Here is an 8,398-nt window from a genome sequence, read left to right as displayed (position 1 = left end):
CGAATGTGCCAGAGATACATTATATAAGTTTCTGCAAGATAGTTCTATATATAGTGTGAATTTTAATCTTCAACTGGTAGAAATAGGCTCAGAATAAAATTTTTTGTATAGTTAGATTTAAATATATTATACGTTTAATTATGTTAGATGTATGGTATTAGAGTATGTACAGAATTAATTAATCACTAATGAAAGCTTATTTTTTGTACTTGATGGGAGAAACATGGTATAGAAACAAAAAGTATACTGTATAAGAAAATGATCAAAAATTAATCAATTTATTTCATTAAATATTATAATCAATATTGAAATAAAAATACAGTATTGTTTGTGCTGTATTTCTTCCATCCACATTAAAATTATCTGAACTTTTTTACTTTTTTAGTTTATTACTAAATTTATTCCTAAACATTGAAGAAGCAATTGTAAATTAAATTAATTAAAATGAAAGAAACCTCAGCATACCAGTTGAGGATTGAGGATTCTGTTTAAGTTTATTCTTAATACAACAAAGACACTGCAGAATCTAAATGTCCCAAAGCTTTCTTTTTTTTTTTTTTTTTTTTTTAATTTTATTAAATATCAGAAAGAAACGAAAGAAGAAAAATATCAGGTAGCTCGTAAGATTGTCCTGTCCAATTAACGAGTCTAATTTAGTTAAACTATTGCGAATGTCTTAAGACTTAACACTTTATCCTCGCCCTCATCGTTCATGGATGCCATTACTTTCGCACTGTGATTTTTATTTGCGTATTTTCATTTTTGTAAATATCAAGTTTTGAACACGACTGCCGACGCACGGACCTTTCGAGTAAAATTTGGGAAAACTCACTTTTTTCTCGCGGATGCAATATAAATAAAAAATATTCTTTGTAAACAACGATTATCATAGAGTTCAGGCAAAGTTGATAACTCGTGAGATTTAGGTTGATATAAATTTTTAGGGTAAAATGCGATAATTATGCGACTTATTTTAACACCTTAACATATCCAAAAAAATATAATATTTTAGAGATTAGTTATATTACATGTTAATTACTTTTTTACCAGTTTGGAGTAGTCGCAGTATTGTCGCATTTTCTTTTCAAACTTTTACGATACAGTTTTCAATTTTCTCTGGATTTATAACGAAGACAAAATTGATGATTCGTAACTTCATTTGGAACTTTTTTAGGTATATTTACCGATTCTTCGAACTATCGAGATTTTTACATATTTTAACAAACAAAAAAGATATTAAAGTTTTTAACCTGGATGATTATAGAATACAACGCGGAAAAATAATTCTGGTAATACCGAACGGCAGAAGAGAGGTTAAATACCAGCATATCTGTAACAAAACTATTCTAGGACCAAGTTTTGTTTAAAGAATGTTCTCGGGAAGTCGGAATTCGCCGAACTAAAAAAACGTCTTGTTGCGTCCATGCATAAAATCCTAAAATAATTTAGTTACTTTTATCGGGATTCGCCTATTTTAAACTGTTTTTCAAAACAGAATATATCTGGTGGTCAAAAAATTTGGATGGAAGTAAAGGAAAACAATTTCATAAGAATTCAGCAATAAGTTTGTAAAGTATAATATTTTTTTATATTAACTTATTTAAGTAAATTAACTGAATATTAATTTAATAATTATTATTTCATAATTACTGCTAATTTATCTTTCTGTTAACAAAGGTAACCCTTCTAAAAATTCATAAAAAATCATGTGTTTCAAAATCTGTAAATTTTTTAATTTTTCTCTTTTCTTTTGTACATTCTATGATTTAATCTTTTTCAAGTTGATTAATTCATTATTTTTAAAAACAATCAAGTTGGTAGAAAATAATTTTCTTATTAAAAAACATCTCTTGCTAATTATTACAATTTTCTGGCCACCCTGTATACTTCAATCCTATCGATTGCATTAATATTCTTCAAAACAAGACTAAACAATAAAATTAAACAATTTAAAAATTCGAAGAATTACTAAATACTCATTAGCATATTTTTAATTAACAATCGTCCATATTGGAATTTACAAATTGATAATTACAATTATTATGACTGATTCGGACAATACCTTTAATCTAATTCGTCACAGTTTTAGTATTAAAATATATTAAATACAAAAAAAGAAGGAATTATTGAAACTCTTCATTGCGATTATCTAGTTTTCCGTCGTTTAAATATTTTTGTTATGAGACACACTTCGACGATCATCCCGAACCCTCATTGAAAATCGACCAGAGTGTTTATCGATGCGTGGCCTAGTCGATCCTCGATATTTCGTCTAGATTAGAAGTCTGAATATATAGTTGTAAACGCGTCAGGTGAATCTCTTCCACAAAAAAATCAGTCGATTGAAAAAATGAAAACTTGGAAATCATACACATTTTTATAACTACCGCTTTCTCTTATTTCATAATTACCGTATTTATGCTATTATTGCATTGAGACAGATATTATAAATCACTTGGTAAATCGATTTACTTCCATTAATTAAGTATACAAAAGATAGAAAAAGAAAGAGAAAAGAGGAAGCGCCAGCGCCATGAACTGACACTAGTGGTAGCGGTTTTTTTAAAAAATAAGTTATAGTTAGGCGAGGAGAAATTGTATATTTTAAAAAATGACAGCATCGATGGGCATTCTGACATACGTGACAATAAGCATCTAATTAATTAATTAAGCAGGAGTAAGTAAGATAAAAAAGCAAAAAAAAAGAAAAAAAGAGAAATAAAACGAAGAATTGAAATGTTCGCCAGAATTGGATTTTTGTATTATTTTTTCTTACGTTGCGAAATACCAGTCTGTACTTGAAATGGCTTGCGAGGAAAACGAAGAGGAGCAACCTGCTTGGACACTTCACTCTCTAGTGGTTGCATCGTTTTTGTTTCATATTCATGATTAAATTTTTAAATAAAGGTTGTATTATTTTTATATTGTACATATAATAATAATATAACAATGTAGAATTATTGTACACGAGATAAATACAATATTCGAAGGGTTTGAAAGTACCGAAATTGGGAATCGTGCGAAATAAATTGTTAAAAATTGAAAAATTTTCTAAAAATCTCTGACATCTGATTAAAGTGACATAAGTCAATCAAAGGATGAAAATGGTGAAAAGAAACACTGGTACAAAATAAAAACTCTGCAACCACAATGACGAGTATATAAAATAAAATATGAGATTTCTTGTTAAAAATCACGATTAAAAAAAAGATAAGCAGTAGCTTAGGATCTAGACGAGAAAAAGAAAATGGAAGTGCGTATGGGACGTGCAAACTGTGACAATATATTGTATTGTATAATACGTGTGTTACTTCCGCCAATCCCTTACACCCTGTAACATAACCTCTTGCTGAGTGAGTAATATCAGCTTTTGTGAAATAAAAATAAAAATACAGAACACTATTGATAGTACGGCTGCATCGAAATGTTTAAAAAATTGAAAAATGAAAATATAAGATCATTGAAGAAACAATGAGTGGTTTTGAAAATATTGGAAACATTATTTCATAAAAATATAATAAGCTTGTACTGCAAAGAAAGGCGGCTTTATAAGATACGTTCTTAGTTGAAAATATATTAATATTTTTTCTTTCTAATGTGCTATGTTTAAGAGCAATAATAAGAAAATAGAAAACTTTTCTTGGTTATATGCGCGTCTATATTTGTATGTATAAACATATAAGTTATAAATACATAACGTTCACATATTTATAACTTATACACAATATATATAATATATATTTATAATATTTATAACTTTGTCCACAGCAGTTGTACACATACAGAGATTACAAAAGAAAAGAAATTTCATTTTGCTTCGTCGGTGCGTCAGGAACAGAAATTTACTTTCTCCCGTTACACTAAAATCTAATTTTTATTAGAAATTACGAAACAAGGAGAAAAAGAAAAATGAATCTTCCAGGACAATCTCGGTTAATACTTTTAATGTAATTAAATTTACATAGAATCGTGATTTTTTGGTTACTCTTTAGTACCATTTTTTAAGTAGTGCCGTTTGAACATTTTATTAGCAATGTTATCGAACATAGATTCTTTGATACTAATGAAAAGTACGATCTCTTTTTTCAGAATAATTTAAGTAGGCATAATTAAATGAAAAAATATGTTTCAGTGACATACGCTTCATTTGAATCGTGATGTACGTGAGAAAATTCGCAAAAAGAAACCGAGACTATCGTCACTGGGACGCAAGCTAAAAGCACGTGAAATTAAAATGATGAATATCGCGTGATCTATGGTACATAAGTTGCTTTTTTAAACTGGCCTCGATCCAACGAGGATTCACTCAAATTTGGGTAAAAATAGTATTTGTAATAAAGAGTAAATCGAATTAAATACATCAAATTATCTAACAAAAATATACCAATAGTGTATCATCCTAGTAAAACAAAATTATTATAACATTGAAAAATAATTCATATAATTCATAATTTAAAAATAAAGATAAAAATAAGAAAGAATTAAAAGGTTAGGATTTAAAAAAGAGAAAAAATAGTAAATTAATTTTTTTAAATACTATTTTACCCTCATTTCACTCGGTATTATGGGAACATCGTTTTTGGAATCCCATGGTGGGAAACGTATACACGTTTATACACGTTGATCCATGGCATTTTTAGTCTTTTATTTTACGCAGTTGCACGTGGCAGCGGGTAAAAAGGAGTGTGGAAGAAGGTATACGATATAAATACAATGTGATAATCTCACGCGAGTATTTCCGCTGTTTAGCGAAAAATTCCCCACGACGATGGGGTTTTTTGCTACCGCTTGTTACTTCCTTGCACCTATACAAACACGCATATCTACGCCTAATTTAGTCGCTTTCTGTTCGTATAGAATTATATAACTATCGTTTAATATCATCGCTATAGTATATATTATGTACAAAGGAGAACTTTCACGTGCTTGCACGGAGCTTCTGCTTTGCTGATGCTTTCTCGCGATTATTGAGGCTTCTCCTCAGGGAAATATGCACCAAGACACTTATCGTTTTTCAGTTACAAAGGTCGTTGTGCAATCAGTACACCAAGTAACTCCAAAGGAATAACGCTAAACAATTTTTGTATTGGTAATTTTGATACTTTATCCACATAATATTTCAAAAAACAAGTACCTATGTCCGTTTTCTTTTTCAGGAAATATAATAATAGACAATTAACTCTGTCGGTTCATCATAGCAGCGAAAAATAATATATTAATAATTAAAAGATATAGAGAGCTAATTACCAGTTTTTTAAAGTAAGAGTTATCCCAATGCAATTTGGTAACCACAAACGCCTTTTAAAGTATCCATCTTCTACATTGCACTTAGATTATCGCGAACAGAAGGTAAAACAGTTGCACACGACACTTGCACGAAAAAGTGGAATGATTTAATATTCGCGCCATCACTTCTCTTCTTTACATTTCATCGAAAAAATCATTTCGTTCCCTGTACTATGTGAAACGACACAATATACAAAAATGCTTGATTTAAAAAAAAAAAAAAAAAAAAAAAAAAAAAAGTAAAAGAAGAACGTTAAACTCTACGTAATTTATACATGACGTAAAAAAAGAAACAAAAAAACTGGCGAATGGACGAAGACACGCTTCTTCTAAAGGAAGAACAAGAAGTTATGAAACGCTATCTGACGGGCACTAAACGAAATTCCATGACATCTGTCCGCCAGAATTCGAGGTACTTATACGAGAATATTTCTTTGTCTCTTTTGAGCAAAAGACACGTACGAACATTGTCGTTTTTCCTCGTCAAACACGATCTACTAAAGTCGACCGATTTTTTTTCTTCTTCGAATACGCCCGATAGCTCGCAAAGAAATTAATAAATTAATAAATGGAGCTGGAGGACATCAAACAAAATCACAGTTGAAAGCACTGAGAGATTCCTTTCGTAATCTGAAGTATCTAGACGTCAACTTTGAGTCGGTGACGTCGCGCCAACGAACAAATTACCGGCATTTTCGCTTATACGATATTCTTTTCCCCGTCGATAATTAATTGTTTATAGCCTAACTTACGATATTAGGAGTAATGCAAAATTACATCGCTAATTTAAAACCACCTCGACGATTCGAGAATTAATTCGACATAATTCAGTACGATATTCGTGATTTTTAAATTTTTGAATATCATATCTTAGTAAATTTGGATAAATATTGGACGATATTTACCAATTTCTTAAACGTCTTTATAACTCGTTAAAAATTTTGCAATTCTTTTCGCTCAACGTGTCGAAATAATTTGAAAATTGTTATCCTAAGATTAATTGTTTCTCAAGACCGTCATCGGTAGTTAAACAATGAGAATTCTACCGCAATTTGTACGAGTGACACGGTGTTGTATCGTGAGCGATTAGAAACTCACAATTCAACCGATAAACGTTTACATCTATCTCACTCGATCCAAATAATAAATTCGAAAAATTGTTTATCGGTTGAATCGGGTTAACGATAGATATGATCAATAATAGGTCGCACCGTTATTCGTGGATTAATTAATAATACGTGTTTTTTTCCCCTTTTAAATTACTAGATCGGTACCTGTTACTGAGACATACATGTCTGTTTACTTTAAATACGCAATAGTACATAAATATTACTAATGAATAGACTGTCAAGCAAACATTCCGTAAATATAGGCAATCATTGAGAACAATTGTACATAATGTATCATTATATAAAACAATCGTATCGAATTAAAATTGAATTCATGTATATCTATAAAATTTGTGTAAATTAATCGCTTGCCAGTCCATTCATGCTGTACGATCAATATACCTCGGCATGATGTATAATATAATCCTTGGAAAAAAAAGGAACAAAATGGCGAGAATCAAAGACCAATAAAACGAGTCACGTAACCGTCACAATTCATCAATATTAAAAGACATTACTGCTTCTGGATTCGCTATCAGCCTCGTATTCTCGTTTACATACTTATCGCGAATCCTTTATCGATTTTCGATAGCGCAAAAATTCTTCTCAACATTATCGTATAAATAAATCTGAGTGTGTGCCTGGTAGTACTTGTACGCTTCGTCATCTGTGCGATTCATAAATTTTTTTCTCGAAAAGGCCTTGCAAACGTTCGATCAAAAGGTATGGTTTCTCGATATACTATTCGAACTGAATCATTTGTAGAGAGAAAAAATGAATCGCATACCGATTTGTGCGTATTTCAGGACGGGTTTCTCCTCATTTAAAACCATTCATACTAAAAAAGAAGAATTATGTATATGTACACGCAAACATCCGTCAAAAAGTAAAAGTATTATCAAAACACAGACTTTCAACGCTCCCTAAATGCATCTATCCGCTCGAGTCCCACTTGAGAAGAAACTTGAACTAATTAGGCAGATGATGATTACACTGCTCAAAATAATTAGAACATCTCGTTCTTGAACTTAATCCTTAATTTACACAGTAGCCTGGAATTTTCGAGACATAATTTGAGTGTAGGATTCTACTTTGAGCAATGCAATTTATATATATTCCAAAATGAAATTGGAAGATTGTTACTCAACAAAGAACACATTAACCGCAAAAGATTTCGCCTTAATCTTAGACCACGTTCTTTCTACATTGCTCAAAATAACCAGGGGACCATAGACGTTGAAAAAGTAATAAAGTATCAAGAATAAAAGATACCAGGAATATCTTTCAAAATATTAAATTGCACGAATAGGAGCGGTCCTATGATTATTTTGAGTAGCATATAGATTCAACTTCAGTTAGAATACAAACTGAATGAAATGAATGCCTCTGAAACTTGCTAAAAACGAAAGAAAATTTTGTCGGTTCCATCAGAGCGTTCTTTTCCCATCAAATCTTTATCATATTGCAATTTTCGCATGTACATTTGCTTTATCCCTCAATAACGCTCTTGCTATCATTATCGCGTGTGCACGCGCCTGTCGGCTGCACTAAGTACACATACAAAATTACATGCACGCGACCCCAATTACCGACGCGTAATTGCGTTGCTCACATACGTATCTACGCGAACATTTCACACGTATGGACGCTGAAATAATGCTTGCTTGTTTCTGTACATTGATAGCGAATGTACTTAAACACACATATGCACCAATTAAATAAAGAACATCATTCAATGATGGCCATAAGAGACAATAAGAATTCTACATTTGATGCATATCTACTGTTAAATTTTTTGCATTTAATGAAATATATATACGAGTGCTGCACACGCAAGAATGAATATATTTCATAACCAATTTCGTACGCGAATAATTGCATATTTCGATGTAACGACTACATTTATAGTTGCACTCTATCCTTCATTTGCAACAAGAGCAACATCTCTCTTGGATTTCAAGAACAGGATACGCTATTTCTGAGTTACCCTTACTACAAACGCA

Source organism: Eufriesea mexicana, unplaced genomic scaffold (genome assembly GCF_001483705.2).
Source record: "Eufriesea mexicana isolate 0111107269 unplaced genomic scaffold, ASM148370v2 scaffold415, whole genome shotgun sequence".
Classification (NCBI taxonomy): Eukaryota; Metazoa; Arthropoda; class Insecta; order Hymenoptera; family Apidae; genus Eufriesea; species Eufriesea mexicana.
Note: the sequence above shows the minus strand (reverse complement) of the source record.